Source organism: Dama dama, chromosome 4 (assembly GCF_033118175.1).
Source record: "Dama dama isolate Ldn47 chromosome 4, ASM3311817v1, whole genome shotgun sequence".
Lineage (NCBI taxonomy): Eukaryota > Metazoa > Chordata > Mammalia > Artiodactyla > Cervidae > Dama > Dama dama.
In genome coordinates, this window is record NC_083684.1 from 44,740,613 (window position 1) to 44,757,518 (window position 16,906).

Sequence of the window (16,906 nt, forward strand, 5' to 3'; positions counted from 1 at the left end):
TGGTAAATATGGAGGACTGTTTTCCTTTTACTCTTTTCGGTTTCCCGGTAAAGAACAATTTCATATCATGGAGAAGTTGAATTACAGAATTCGTGCTCTCTAGTTCCAAAATATCAAAAAAATATTTGAGTTGATAGAATTTGTTTTTGCAGCTTCCTTCCCACAAAGGCATCCAACAACCTTCTGCAACCAATTATTTTGTGCATGGAAATGCCAGGGCACTAGGCAGGTGGCAATCCATCACCGAGACGGAGCCCGGAGATGAAGAGCAGGGGGATGATCGTTGGTGCTTAAAAGGTTTCTGCCTTCTGAAGCCAAAGCCCATTGTGTCAAAGGTTTGATGGGGTTTGCTCATTAATTCCAAGCTCCAGTGCTCAGTTGCCATGTTTTCATTACTCCTTGGGGATGCTGCTTTTCCCTCGCTGGCAGCTGTGGACTTTGTGTGATGGTGGGAGATGTCAGGTTTTCAGATCTCCCACCCATGTCACCTCCATTCCCCCTCTACGTCAACCCAAGACCACTGCCCAAGCCCAGATTCCCCATGCATCTCCTTCTGCCATGCTGTGGGTTTATTACAGAGCCTGGGGCTCAGCCTGCCTCCTCTCATCTCCACTCCTTCACCTTCCTGGACTGAGCTGGCTGCTGAGTGGGGAGCAGCTGGGCTTACCCACTTTTGCTGTCCCCACTCTTTTCTGTCAAGTACCACAGAAGCCCTCTCTGTGTTAGGGTGACAGCATCCCGGCTGAGCAAACACAGAACGGAAGAGAGCGCACATGAGGGGCGTGCTGGTCAGACACCCTCTGAAAAACACACCGGGACTCTTGACTCAGGCCTGCCACTGTCCCAAGGCTGGGGTCTGCTACATTCACCACATTTCGTCTCCTCCCCCACCCAACCTTGTCCCCAAGAATGGTAGAGTGAGATAACCAGTCTTCTCACTGCTTGTTTGCTTCCAGAATCACCCTCGCCTGTCACTCAATGGAATAGACCGGTTAAAAATAATTACCAGCAATGACCAAACAGGGAAGGAGCTTATCCTCACGCTATAAACTGAAAAGCATCCAACAACAAGCAAGGCAGATTTCGGTGTGACTTAATGCAGCCCCCACACCGCCCTTTCCCCCAGAGAGTGACACATAGGGAAACCTTGAGGATTCCCACCATCCCCCGGTTCAGAGAGCAACTGACATAATTGGGAGTAGGAAACTTAAAGAAGAATCAAGGAAGTCTCTTCCAGGAGCAGAGGTTCCCTTCTATGATCTCAGCATCATAGCCAAGTCAGGACAAGGCCCCAGGTATCATCATTTTCCAGGATTCCTGCTGAGTTGGGGTTGAGATGAAGTCCGAGGACCTCTGCTTCTCCCCACCCCCATGGAAAGGAGGGTACCCCAGCTTGGACACTGACAAAAATCTTAAAAACAGACGGTAAACCCAGTCCTATACCAAAGGCTGCAGGAAGTTTGCCAAGCTTGTTCCAAGTTCCTGCCCTCAGGCTACAGGAAAGTGGATGGAATACAGTTACCAGGCCTTGAGAGTAGCTGGAAGGGGGAAAAAGGTCCCAGATGAGGTTAGGAAGTTGTCAGTGAGAATTCATCTTCTTTCTACCAAAGCAAAATGAACTGAGTAGAGCTGTCCATTTGAGGCATGAGCAACAAGAAAAAAAGCAACATGGTAACTAAGGAAAATTATGCAGATGAGTAAAATGGAGGAAATCTTAAAGGAGCACAGCAGGAATAAAACAGATAAAAGACTGCTCCACACTCACCCACCGCCCCCCTCCACCCCCCGGCCCCAAGAAAAATCTACTGAAGAAATTACTAAGAACATGAATTCAGTAAGACAAGGCTTAAAAAAAAAACCCAAACCCACCTACTTCAGTAATGAAACTCAACAAACCACAAGATGAATGGAGAGGTCAGGAGAGAAGAACCAACATGGCACTAATTACCAGGTGATCATGGAACAAATTCTATAAGCTCATGAGGGAAAGAAAATCTACATGTCCTTTGAGAATACAGGAGACATTTTTAAGCTTGCTCAAACTTAGCACCTAGGCGCCCTCTTGAAAAAAAAACAAACAACTCTTGGAACCATGATAAAAAGACATAAATGGAGAAAACATAGTAAAAGGAAATGAATCAGATTTTATATGATGACACCAAGATTTGGGCCTGTTCAACTGCAAGAGTGCATTCCCACCTATTGACATGGGGAAGGCTGTGGGAAGCAGAGGTGTTTTGAACTGGAATTGGATCTCAATGAAATCTGAGATGCCTGGGATGCATTCAAGTGGAGATATTGAGTGGGTAGTTTGTATATAAGAGACTAGAGGTTGGAAGAGAGGTCTAGGTTGGAGATATATATCTAGGAATCATAGACGTAGAGGTGATATTTATGGCTTGAGATTGGATGAGATCACTCAGGGAATTAGTGTAGAGAAGGTCAAGGAATGAGCCGTGGTTAATCTCAATGTCAAGAATCAAGAGAAGAGAGAAATGAACAAAGAAGACTAAGAAGGAAAGTCAGTGAGGAAGGAGGGAAACCAGAAGGTGGTGGTGTCAGGAAAGCCAAGGGAAGGATGGGTATTAAGGAAAAGTAGGTGATTAATTGTGTCAAGTATAGCTGAGAGATCAGAATAAGATGAGACTTGAAAATTGTCCCCCGCCTTTGGCAATGCAGGAGTCACAAGTGACCTTAACAAGAGCTGTTTCAGTGGAGTTGTATAGTTGAAAGCTTGATTGGAGAGAATTTAAGAGACAGTTTTCAAGAGATGCTGTTGTATTTGGGGCGAAGAAAAGAGGAGGTGACTGGTTGGGATGGTGGGGTCAAGATAATGCTTTTTTTAATTAACAGATTTTATTTTTTTAGGGCAGTTTAGGTTTACTGAAAATTGAGCAAGTAGTACAGAGTTCTCTCTATCCCCCCTCCTCAGGGTTTCCTCTGTTATTAACATCTGCATTAGTGTGGTATATTTGCTACAACTGAGCCAATACTGGTACAATGTTATTAACTAAAGTCTCTAATTTATGTTAGGGTTAATTCTTTGTGTCCTACAATTCCATGTGTTTTGACATGCATCATGTCTTGTGTTATTATAGTATCCTATAGAATAGTTTCACTGCTGTAAAAAAAAAAAAATCCCCCATGCTCCAAGGATAATGCTTTTTAAGATGGGACTGCATGTGGTAAATAGAAGAGAAGAGGGACAATTCTAATTCTGTTAAGCAGTTGGCCAGCTGGCTCTAGCCTCAGCAGTGAGCTCTGGGTTGAAGAAGTAACTCAGTCAGCAGCTTAGTTAAGGACTGCCTGGAGATCAGTGAGACGTCTTAGTGGGGCATGTAGACTGAGAAGGGTGGAAGGCCTAGTGGAGAACTCTGAGGACACCAACGTCTAATGCATAGCCAGAGGTACTGGAGCCCACAAAGAAGTTGCAGGAGGAAGGAGCATAGGAGGAAAACCAGGAGGCTGTGTTGTCACCAGAGTCACAGGAAGAGAATGTTCAAAGAAGGAAGACCACAGGGTTGAATCATGCCAGTAATTCAGTAAAGATAAGGGCGAAGAAGTCCATGTTGGATGTAGCAATAAAGGAGATTATTTTGGATCTTCAGTGAGAGAGTTTAAGGGATATGAAAGAGGAGAAACACATTTTTCATGAGCTGAAGAATTACTGGGAGGTGATGATGTGACAGCCACGAGCATACAACTCTTTGAAGAACTTTGGCCACGAAGGAGGTAGCGGAGAGATAGGACAATGAAGCAAGATATGAGTATGAGAGACTTATTTTCAAGATGGTAGAGACATGCATATGTAAATGTTGATGGAAGAAGGAGAGAGGGTGGGGGACAGGCTCCTCTGTGCCTGTGGCATGAAGTTTAGCGAGAGAGATACAGGAGAGAGAAATGATTGATTGAACCAGGTCCCCTGATGAGGTGGAACGACCTGGGACACAGAGAACAGAAGGAGGGGTTAGTCTTAGACTTCTATTGCATTATGACAGGAAGACCAGAAAGTGGGTACAGACAAGTTTTGGAAGAGTGGCAGAATTCTGAAGGAGTTCTCTCCTGATGGCTTCTGTTTCCTTTGTGAGGGAGGAGGTGAGGTCATCTCCTGTGATGATAGGGTAGGAAATACGAGAAGAATGGGAGAAGTCCAAAGTCTCTGGAAAAGAAAAAGACTAGTCATTTTGAAACACAGAAAGGGAATCAGGGAAATAGAAGGGAGTTGGTTCCATATTCTTCTTTGTCTACTGAACCCAAGAAATGTACCTCTTCTCTTTTCAAAATGTTAAGGGGATTCAACATTGGTCTTTACTTCCATCACCAGTCACATCCACAACTGGGTGTTGTTTTCACTTTGGCTCCGTCTCTTTATTCTTTCTGGAGTTATTTCTCCACTCTTCTCCAGTAGCATATTGGGCATCTACTGACCTGGGGAGTTCATCTTTCAGTATCATATCTTTTTGCCTTTACATACTGTTCATAGGGATCTCAAGGCAAGAATACTGAAGTGTTTTGCCGTTCCCGTCTACAGAGGACCATGTTTTGTCAGAACTCTCTACTATGACCCATCCGTCTTGGGTGGCCCTACACTGCATGGGTCATGGTTTCATTGAGTTAGATACTGGGCAAGACTGAAGGCAGGAGGAGAAGGGGACAACAGAGGATGAGATGGTTGGATGGCATCACTGACTCGATGGACATGAGTTTGAGCAAGCTCTGGGAGTTGGTGATGGACAGGGAAGCCCGGCGTGCTGCAGTCTATGGGATTGCAGAGAGTCAGACATGACCAAGCGACTGAACTGAACTGAAAGGGGATTCAACATGAGTGATCAAGGAGGTTGTGGATCAGTTGGTCTTGGATTCCTCTAGGTCTCCTGAGAGTCATTGTCAACAAACTCCTCACCTCCTTCTTGGTCTCAGCTTTGCAGTTGGTTCTCTCATGAACCTTCCTCAGCTCCTGGGCTTGGAGCTGTTCAAGGGATTGTTCATGTGACTCCAGCAGGGACTGTGGAAATGGAATCAGGATGCTGGGATTTGGGATGAGACAGAGATGGATGTTTAGCGAAGGAAAGAGACACATAGGAGTGTCTATTTACCATCTTCTACAGCAAGGTCCCCAACCTATGGCCCATGGGCCAGATCTGGCCCACTGCCTGCTTGTGTAACAAATATATTTCAGTACAGCTATGTCTATGGTTGCTTTCCAGCTGTAACATCAGAATTAAATGGTTGTGACAGGGGCCTTATGGCCCACAAAGCTGAAAATATTTACTATCTGGCCTTTTTACAGAAAATGTTTGTCTATCTCTGTCTAAGAGGAAAGATGGGGGTGTTTTGGAGGAAGGATAACCTTGAGAAAACCCCAACTTCTGAGTCTGTTTCCTTTTCTGAAAAATAAGGACACCATTCATTAAATCATTCTTTCATTTAACAAACATTTATTGATTTCTCACTATGTGCCAGAAGCTGGGCGAGAGAGATCAATAAGAGCCAGCCTTGTTCTTTCAAAGCCCAATAGCAGAGATGGATGGGTAAGCAAATGGTTGGAATGCTTAGAGATAAATGCTCTGTGCGTGCCATGGGGATGAAGGGAGGCGTCTCACCTGGCCCAGATGGATCTGGGAAGGCTTCATAGGAAAACAGAAGAGGAGGGACTCATCAGCATGGAGGGTTGCTGTGGATGAAGAGGAAATCAGTCAGGGATTCTTGCAGGCTGAGGGGAGATAAAGGGGAATGAAGGAGAGTGAGTCCTTGGAAGCACCAAGATAGAAAGGGTAGAGGAAGGGAAACAGAGAAGGAGCAGTGAGAGAGGCAGAAGGAGAATCAGGAAAGTGTCAGGAGTACCAGTGGGACACACAGGGCCCCCCGATTCTACCACCCTGCCCTTGACACCCTGCCCTGCCTACCTGATCATTGCCAGTCCAGCAGGGCCCAGATATGGTTTCACAACTGACTCAACACAGTATTCAGAGCAGGCCCAATCAATCAGCATTTGCCACTGTGATGAAACCCAGGGTGATCTTAAAAGTTATACACAATCGATTTGTTAATTACAAAGCACCCCCAAATTGTAATGTGGTATTACTATCAACTGTTAGTAAAATAAAATGCAAGAAAAACTCAATAATACGATAATAGGTGTAATTCAAACCCGGATATCAGAATTTGAAATCTATTTTGATAATGTAAACATAACACAAAACATAGCCTATTTTTAATAAATTCATTATACTCTTTTCAAGCTGAATCTGAGACACATACTCATTCCTGAAAATCATTCATACATATGATTTCATTGAGCAAATGGATTTCTACAGTATGTGGGAGTTTGAATGGATTTAAGAATGAGGCAGATTGTCCTCTTTTTTTATGCTTAAAAGTTTTGGGAAATATTTCAAACATTCGAAGAAGTAAAGAGAATAATATAACACCCATGTATCTACTACTTAGATTTTTTTAAAGTGCTAGCATTCTGCCACTGCTTCACAACTCAATAATAAGAGTAAAAACATTGTGGACACAGTTGAGGTCCCTTTTGTGACTCTTTCTCATCCCTTCTGTCTTCCCAGAGCTCTCCACCCTCTGGAAGTTATAGTGTGCATCTTCCTCCTCTGTGGTTTTATATTTTTCCTGCATTTGAGTCAATAAACATGAAGCAGAATTGTTGTGTTTTTAAACATGACACAAATGGTAAGGCCCTATAAAACTTCTGCCACTTGCCTTTCTCATTCTCCTCTGTGTTTCTGAGCAGCAGCCATGCTGATTTGTGTGTTCATTCATTTTACAAAGCTGGTCCTCTTTCCCTTCTTTGAAACCTGCCCAAATTGTTGAAGACAGTGAATACCTTTGACAGCTTCTCAGTGACAGATATGAAATAATTTGGTCTCAATTGTCTTCTCAGTTTTCGTTTTCTCTTCCTTCGTCTCCCTCCCTCTTTTCCTCTCCTAATCTGTTGTGGGTTTTGAATGTAAAAAGACATAGTGAAAGAAGGAAAATTCTAAAAGGAATGTCTACACCGTATCTTTCAGAAAAGAATAGACTTCCCCCCACCCTCCCAGGAGCAGCTAACATTTATCAGATACTAAGTGCAAAAATCTACACTAAGTGCTTCACATTCATCTGTCAGTCCTCAGTGTGACCCTTGGAGATCTTCCTTGCCCCAAGTCACAAAGCTAGTTTGTGAAGATTTTAACCTAGACACTCAGATGGTAGAGCCGATAAAGGCTTAACCATTCAAAAAGAGAAGCCATATTGAGCCCAAGTAGGGACAGCGTTAGGTGAGCTATTAACAGTAACAATCCCCAGGGTTAGTGCTTTAATAACTTTTGGTATTGATCTCACTTCTAAGTTAAGTATCACAGTGATTGTTAATAATAAATAATAACAGAGTACTTACTTAATTCACAAGCTTGAGAGTTAACCTCACATTAATTTTCTCACCTGCACTTCAGTCACCCATTGATTTCAAACTCCTGCCAGGATATTTCTGCTTGGCTATTCCTCTATCATCCCTTACTCTCTAAGTACCAAACAGTTATTTCTTTTCTTCTTGACCATTTCTAGTTGCTGCAAATTCTCAGCTTGGCATCGATGTCTCTCCATACTCTGGTTCTTCACTGCCTGCTGTGGGTTGAATTGTGTCCCCACAAAATTCATATTTTGAAGCCCTTCCCCTCAATGTGATGGTATTTGGAGATGGGGCCTTTGGAAGGTAATTAGGTTTAGGGATAGGACTGAGCACCTAACACTAGGTTTAGATGAGTTCATGGGTGGGGAACCCCATGATGGGATTAGTGCCCTTGTATGAAGAGACCAGAAAGCTGACTCACTCTCTCTCTGTCTTGTGAGGACACAGTGAGAAGGCAGCCTTCTGCAAGCCAGGAAGAGAGCCCTCACCAGGAACCAATCTTCCCGCACCTTGATTTTAGACTCCAGCCTCCAGTACTGTGAGAAACAAAGTTCTGTTGTTTAAGAAACCTAGGTGTATTTATTATAGCAGCCTAAGTGTAGGGTGTTTATTATAGCAGCCTAAAGTGACTAAGACACTACCTATATAGCATTTTAATCTTACTAAGTTTCTCTCCCTTTTGAGCAATTATCCTTCCTCTTGCCTGTTTTTCCACCTGTGTTATTTTCCTGAGCTAGGCTGGTACTTCCTCTACCCAAATAATAGCAGCCTTTTAAGGAAAAAATTAAAGTCTATTTTCCCTACCAGTTCCTCCTTCTTTAGATTCCTATAATACTTAACCTGTGGAATACAATATAGTACTTAGTTGTGTAATGTTATTTATTTTTCAGTTCAGTTCAGTCACTCAGTCATGTCTGACTCTTTGTGACCCCATGGACTGCAGCATGCCAGGCCTCCCTGTCCATCACCAACTCCTGGAGTTTACTCAAACTCATGTCCATTGAGTCGGTGATGCCATCCAACCGTCTCATCCTCTGTCATTCCCCTTCTCATCCCTCCTTCAATCTTTCCCAGCATCAGGGTCTTTTCCAAGGAGCCAGCTCTTTGCATCAGGTGGCCAAACTATTGGAGTTTCAGCTTCAACATCAGTCCTTCCAATGAATATTCAGGATTGATTGCCTTTAGGATGGACTGGTTGGATCTCTTTGCAGTCCATGGGACTCTTGAGAGTCTTCTCCAACACCACAATTCAAAAGCATCAACTCTTCAGCATCCAGCTTTCTTTATAGTCCAATTCTCACATCCATACATGACTACTGGAAAAACCATAGCTTTGACTAGATGGACCTTTGTTGGCAAAGTTATGTCTCTGCTTTTTAATATGCTGTCTAGGCTGGTCACAACCTTCCTTCCAAGAAGGAAGTGTCTTTTAATTTCATGGCTGCAGTCACCATCTGCAGTGATTTTGGAGCCCCAAAAAATAAAGTCAGCCACTGTTTCCAGTGTTTCCCCATCTATTTGCCATGAAGTGATGGTATTAGATGCCATGATCTTAGTTTTCTGAATGTTGAGCTTTCAGCCAACTTTTTCACTCTCCTCTTTTACCTTCATCAAGAGGCTCTTTAGTTCTTCTTCACTTTCTGCTGTAAGGGTGGTGTCATCTGCATATCTGAAGTTATTGATATTTCTCCTGGAAATCTTTTTTTTAATTAATTAATTAATTTTTTAAACTTTTTTTTCCATTTATTTTTATTAGTGGGAGGCTAATTACTTTACAATATTGTAGTGGTTTTTGCCATACATTGACATGAATCAGCCATGGATTTACATGTGTTCCCCATCCTGTACCCCCCCTCCCACTTCCCTCCCCATCCCATCCCTCTGGGTCATCCCAGTGCACTAGCCCTGAGCACTTGTCTCATGGATCCAACCTGGACTGGTGATCTGTTTCAGACTTGATAATATACATGGAATTTAGAAAGATGGTAATGATAACCCTATATGCAAGACAGGAAAGGAGACACAGATGTATAGAACAGACTTTTGGACTCTATGCGAGAAGGCGAGGGTGGGATGATCTCCTGGAAATCTTGATTCCAGCTTGTGCTTCATCCAGCCCAGCATTTCTCATGATGTACTCTGCATATAAGTTAAATAAGCAGGGTGACAATATACAGCCTTGACGTACTCCTTTTCCTATTTGGAACCAGTCTGTTGGTCCATGTCCAGTTCTGACTGTTGCTTCCTGACCTGCATACAGATTTCTCAAGAGTCAGGTCAGGTGGTCTGGTATTCCCATCTCTTTCAGAATTTTCCACAGTTTATTGTGATCCACACGGTCAAAGGCTTTGGCATAGTCAATAAAGCAGAAATAGATGTTTTTCTGGAACTCTCTTGCTTTTTCAATGATCCAGCGGATGTTGGCAATTTGATCTCTGGTTCCTCTGCCTTTCCTAAAACCAGCTTAAACATCTGGAAGTTCATGGTTCACATATTGTTGAAGCCTGGCTTGAAAAAATATTTATTTTAATAGATATACATATTTATTTTAAGGTAAAAAATATCTATTTTAAAAATATTTATTTGGCTGCACTCGGTTGTGGCATGCGCAATCTTTGATCTTCATTATGGCATGAAGAATGTCTAGTTGAAACATGAGAACTATTTAGTTGTGGCATTTGAACTCTTAGTTATGGCATGTGGGATCTAAATCTCTGACCAGGGATCAGATCTGGGCCCCCTGCATTGGGAGCATGGATCTTAGCTGCTGGACCACCAGGGTGCTGTGCTGTGCTTATTCACACAGTCGTGTCTGACTCTGCGACCTCAGGCTCCTCTGTCCATGGGGATTTTCCAAGCAAGAATACTGGAGTAGGTTGCCATGCTCTCTTCCAGGGGAACTTCCCAACCCATGATCGAACCCAGGTCTCCTACATTGCAGGCAGATTCTTTACTGTCTGAGCCATCAGGAAGCCTGGACCACTGGGGAGGTTCCTCTATTTGTTTTTTGATGGAAAGAGATGCCATTTTTGTCTTTTGTGATACGAATCTCTATTTCCCTCAATATTTTATTATGAAAAATTTTAATAGAGAAAAGCTTAAAGAATTATGTGTCCACTTCCTAGATTTTACAGTTGTGAACATTTTGCTATACTCACTTTATCATTGATCCATCCTTCTATTCATCCACCAACTCATCTTCTGTGTAGTACATTTCAAAGTAAGGTGTAGATATAATATACTTCTCCCCTAAACACTTCAGCATGCAAATGGTTAACCTAGAGCTCAATATTTGTTCATGACTCTTTTTTTTAAAGCAAAATTTTTATTTAGTGGAATGCTAATCTGAATTGTATCATTTGATGACTTTTGACAAATACATATACCGCTTAACCTAAATCCCCTATCAAGATACAGAGCATTTCTATCACCCCAGAAAACTCCCTCTGGGGTTTTGGAACCACGATTTGTACATTGTTGCCTCACAGAATCTGAGGATGTGATGAGAGACTCAGCAAGTCAATTGGTGATAAAGGATCACAGAAGCAGTTTATGTTTTGTTTGCTTTGACATAGAATTATAATCAGATAGAGGCTGGGGAGCCAGTTGTTTTAATTCTTGTGTGCTACTCACGTTGTATCATGCCAACTGAAGACATAAAGAACTCACAGGAACTGGAAAGAATAACCAACTGTACCTGGCTTGCATTCAGACACTGTGTATGATCATTAAAATATATTGTAAGAAGTTGATACTAAATGCATTCACATAACTGTGCATTTTAATACCAATGTGCAAATTAGTACAGGGCCTGGTGATTTTCTTTCAATTCTTTAAAGTTTTAAATATTAATTTAATTCATTAGTAACATTTCATCTATTGCCTCCAAATTTGCAACAATCCATCTTCCTGCTTTTAGGACAAAATGAATAAAACTCATCTTTTAAAAAAATTACTGGCCTACTGTAAGCATTTCTGGCCATGAATGTGGACTATAAAGTGGTTTTTAAATTACTGGAGGCAGTTTCTAGGAATTCTCTGTGGAACAGATTGGCCTTGGAGTCAGCCGACCTAGGTCCAAACCTTGACTCCAATACTAATTGACTGCATGACCTTCAGCAAATTTCTTAATCACTCTGGTCCATGATTTCTCTGTTTATAAAATGGAGATGATACATATACTGACCTCATAGAGCTGTTGAGAAGAATAAGTGAAAAATGGCAATTTTCAGGGTTTAGCACATATTACATACTCAAAAAAGGATAATGTTGTGATTATCTTAGTAAAAACAGACTCACTATAAGTTTTTTTGTTTGGAATGTTTCTGATATTTATAAACCTCGAGGAACTTGGTGACTGTGTTTAAGGGATTAAATATCCTTTGTCTAGTCTTTGGTCCCGTGAAAGAGCAATAGCCATAGCTTTTAGTTAATATTTACTAAGAATCAGATGTAAAAAGCAACCAACTCCCACCAGTAGTTAAAATAAAAAAGATTCACAACCCTGAAAGTTGGTGAGGATGTGAAGCAACCAGAATGCTCACATACTGTGGGTAGAGATAAAATAGTGCAAGGTCTTTGGAAAACTCTTCCGGGGTTTCTTAAAGAGTTACACTTACATCTTCCTCAGTGATTCTCAAAATGACAATAATACTGAGGTTGAGAAATCCTGATCTGCTTCATGATCCAGCCATATCATGGCTAGATACTTACCCAAAGGTATTTATCCAAGAGTAAAGAAAATACATGCTCACAAAAAAACTTTACTGGAATGCTTTGTTGTTGTTTAGTCACTAAATCGTGTGACTCTTTTGTGACCCCATAGACTGTAGCCCACCAGGATCCTCTGTCCATGGGATTTCCCAGGTAAGAATACTGGAGTGGGTTGCTGTTTCCTTCTCCAATGGATCGTCCCAACCCAGGGATTAAACCCATGTCTCCTGCATTGGCACAGATTCTTTACCACTGAGCCACCAGGGAAGTCCCACTGGAATGCTTACAACAGGTTTATTCATAATAGCCCCAAACTGGAAATAAAACTCACATGTCCATCAGTAGGAGAATAATATGTTAAACTGTAGTCTATCCATACAATAGCATACTACTTAATAAAAAGGAACAAACTACAGGTACAGAAGACAACATGGATGAATATACTCAGGGTTCAGAACATACTCCTCTAAAATAGGGTGCCTTGGCATATTGAATGTTTTAAGCTAAAGGAATGTAAGAAGTGGTAGGCACAGGAAAGACTCTGACCTTGCTCTGAAGCAGGTTGTAAGAACCTTGGGTGAGAGATGCCCTCCGTATACCTAGAAGAAAGAAACATCCTTCTCTCCAAAGATGGGAGGACACCAAAAGGAATCTGGATAAACATACCTTGTTAAAATTTCCCCAGTTTAGTACTCTTGTTGTCGTTGTTCAGTTGTTAACTCATGTCCAACTATCTGTGACCCCATGGACCACAGCACGTCAGGCTCTTCTGTTCTCCACTATCTTGGAGTTTGCTCAAATTCATGTCCATTGAGTCAGTGATGCTATCTAACCATCTCATCCTCTGCCACTGCCCCTTCCCCCTTTGCTTTCAATCTTTCCCAGCATCAGGGTCTTTACCAATGAATCAGCTCTCTGCATCAGGAGGCCAAATTATTGGAGATTCAGCATCAGTCTTTCCAGTGAATATTCAGGGCTGATTTCCTTTAGGATTGAGTGGTTCAATCTCTTAGTAGTCCAAGGGACTCTCCAGAGTCTTCTCCAGCACTACAATTTGAAAGCATCAGTTTTTCGGTGCTCAGCCTTCTTTATGGTCCAACTCTCACATCCATACATGATTACTGGGAAAACCATTGCTTTGACTATACAGACCTTTCCTGGCACAGTGATGTCTCTGCTTTTGAATACTCTTTCTAGGTTTGTCATAGTTTTTCTTCCAAGGAGCAAGTGTCTTTTAATTTCATGGCTCCAGTCACTGTCCACAGTGATTTTGGAAATCACAGCCCAAGAAAATAAAATCTGTCGCTGCTTCCACTTTTTCCCCATCTATTTGCCATGAAGTGATGGGAACAGATACCATGATCTTATTTTTTGAATGTTGAGTTTCAAGCCAGCTTTTTCATTCTTAGCTCAGACTCATTCGTCACACTCTCCCACGACATTCTACTTCTTATCAAATCTAGTATAAAAACACTCAGGTTTAAACCTAGTGTGAAAAACAGTGTCTTTCAGATCCTCATTTCCTTGTGAAGGCTCTCTTGTCATGCAAAACATTAATAAATTTATACGCTTTTCTCTTGTTAATCTATCTTTTGTTACAGAGCCTAAGCCAAGAATCCTAGACTAGTAAAAGAAAGTTTTTTTCCTCCCCTACAATACTAAAAAAAAAAAAAAAAAATTTACAGTGAGTGGAAAGGGGCTGGAAACTAAAATTATAGACTGTAATGACAGAATTTATATGACATCTAGAATAGGCAAAACTAAAATATAGTGTAGAAAACAGATCAGTGTTTGCTTCTCGGGGGTGGGAGATTGATTGGGAAGGGGCTCGAGGGAACTTTCTGGAATAAAATTATACCTGGAAAAATTTTCTAAAAATGGCAACCAACTGGTGAGTTAGGAAGATCTTGGAAGATCTTTTTTCTTCCAAACAGCTTTGCATTGGTTGCCCCTCAAACTCTCCAAAAGTTATATTTTCAGGGTTTCATTTCAGCTAGTCAGTGTGTAACTGTTTGATTATGGGTTTGGTTTACATCTCTCCAATGACTAATGGAGTTGAGCATGTATTTATGTTTATTGACGTTTTGGATATCATCTTTTTAAAGTTTTTGTTTTAGTCTTTTGCCCATTTTCCTAATGGGACGTCTTTTCTCATTTGTTTTAGGAGATATATACTCTGGATGCAAACCTTTGTCTCATATGTGTATGGTAAATATACATATATATATATATATATATATATATATATTTCCCCTTCACTCTCAGTGCTGTCTTATGATGAATAAACATTCTTAATTTTAGTGTTTATTTATGTATATATATATATATATTATGATTAGTGCCTTTTCTGTCCTGTTATAAGCTTTTTGCCTATTTCAAGACTATGAAGATGTTCTCTTATATTTTCTGCTAAGAGTTATTGTTTGATCTTTAAAATATAGATTGACAATCCAAATGAAATCTGTTTTTGTTTATTATGTGAAGTAAGAGTCCAGATGTGAGAGTTGGACTGTGAAGAAAGCTGCGTGCCGAAAAATTGATGGTTTTGAACTGTGGTGTTGGAGAAGACTCTTGAGAGTCCCTTGGACTGCAAGGAGATCCAACCAGTCCATCCTGAAGGAGATAAGTCCTGGGTGTTCATTGGAAGGACTGATGCTGAAGCTGAAGCTCTAATACTTTGGCCACCTCATGCGAAGAGTTGACTCATTGGAAAAGACCCTGATGCTGGGAGGGACTGGGGGCAGGAGGCGAAGGGGACGACAGAGGATGAGATTGCAGGATGGCATCACCGACTCGATGGACATGAGTTTGAGTAAACTCCGGGTGTTGGTGATGGACAGGGAGGCCTGGCGTGCTGCAATTCATGGGGTCACAAAGAGTCGGACACGACTGAGCGACTGAACTGACTGACTGACTGAAGAGCCCAGATGAAGTCTTTTCCATATAAAATAGATATTCAAATGTCCTAGCACCCTTTTTTAAAATATTATTTATTTATTTATTTGTTTTTGACTGCATGGGGTCTTTGTTACTGCGTGAGGGCTTTCTCTCGTTGTGGTGAGCAGGGGCTTCTCATTGCAGTGGTTTCTCTTTTTGCAAAGCACAGGCTCTGGGTGTGTGGGCTTCAGTAGTTGTGGCACACAGTCTTAGCTGCCCTGTCACATGTAGGACCTTCCCTGACCAAGGATCAAACCCATGCCTCCTACACTGGCAGGTGGATTATTAACCACTGGACCACCAGGGAAGCCCCACTATTTATGTATCTTTTTTGAAAAGACTTTTCTCTACTGATGCATATACTGGAAGAGTTGTAAAATTTGTATGTGTGTCACACACACATCTATATATGTATATATATGACATAAATGGGTCAAACTCCACATCTAGTTCTATATTCTCCTATTTTCATATGACACTTTTGGCATATATATAACCTATTAATGGCTGCATAGTAGTGTTAGTCACTGAGTTGTGATCAACTCTTTGTGACCCATGGACTGTAGCCTGCCAGGGTCTTCTGTCCATGGAATTCTCTAGGCAAGAATACTGGAGTGGGTTGCCACTCCCTCCTCTAAGGGATCTTCCCAACCCAGAGATCGAACCCAGTCTCCTGCATTGCAGACAGATTTTTTTTATCACCTGAGCCACCAGGGAAGCCCGTATATATGTGTTGGTATACAATATTTATTTTTCTCTTTCTGACTTACTTCACTTTGTATAATAGGCTCCAGTATTGTTATTAATGTTATTAAGATGCTATGATAAACATTTTTTCCCAAAGTGAGTTCCAGTTGTTTTCTAAAGCTAAATTGCTAGGAGTGGGAATTGCTGGGCTAAAGTACAAGGTTATTTTAAAGTTTGCCTTCTGTAAAAGTGAAAGTGAAAGTCACTCAGTCATGTCCAACTCTTTGCTACCCCATGGACTGTACAGTCTATGGAATTCTCCAGGCCAGAATACTGGAGTCCAGGGGATCTTCCCAACCGAGGGATTGAACCCGGGTCTCCCACACTGCAGGCAGATTCTTTACCAGCTGAGCCACCAGGGAAGCCCTTGTGTTCTGTAAGGTAGTAACAATTTTCACTCTCCCCTAAAATATGTAAACTTGTTTCTCCATATTCTCACCAATAGCCATTTCTGATCTTTTAAACTAGTGAAAATAAACCTTATTTATTATTTTTTTTAAAGTCAAATAGCTTTGTGAAGTGAAGGTCACTGAGTTGTGTCCAACTCTTTGCAACCCCATGGACTATATACATATATATATATAACCTATATATAACTATATAACCTATATATAACTATATATAGGTTATATGTATATAACTATACAGTCCATGGAATTCTCCAGGCCAGAATACTGGAGTGGGTAGCCTTTTCCTTCTCCAGGGAATCTTCCCAACCCAGGGATCGAACCCAGGTCGCCCATATTGCAGGCAAATTTTTTACCAACTGAGCTATCAGGAAGCCCAAATAGCTTTGCACTATCTCCTTACAGTTGTTTTGCTTTTCGGAATGGCTTGGTCAATCATCTCCCATTTTTGTTTGAGGTTGTCTTGTGAAAGTGAAATGTGAAAGTGAAGTCGCTCAGTCATGTTCGACCCTTTGCGACCCCATGGACTGTAGCCTACCAGGCTCCTCTGTCCATGGGATTTTTCTAGGCTGGAGTGGGTTGCCATTTCTTTCTCCGGGGAGTTTGCCTTCAGTTCAGTTCAGTTCATTCGCTCAGTCGTGTCCGACTCTTTGTGACCCCATGAATCGCAGCACGCCAGGCCTCCCTGTCCATC

The 16,906-nt window shown here is 41.6% G+C and overlaps 1 protein-coding gene across 1 annotated transcript in view; it reads left to right on the top strand.

Moving 5' to 3' along the window:
- HYDIN (HYDIN axonemal central pair apparatus protein) overlaps positions 1 to 16,906 on the top strand; it is a 501,386-nt gene that overhangs the window by 84,868 nt on the left and 399,612 nt on the right. The gene's annotated exons all lie outside the window — the stretch shown is intronic.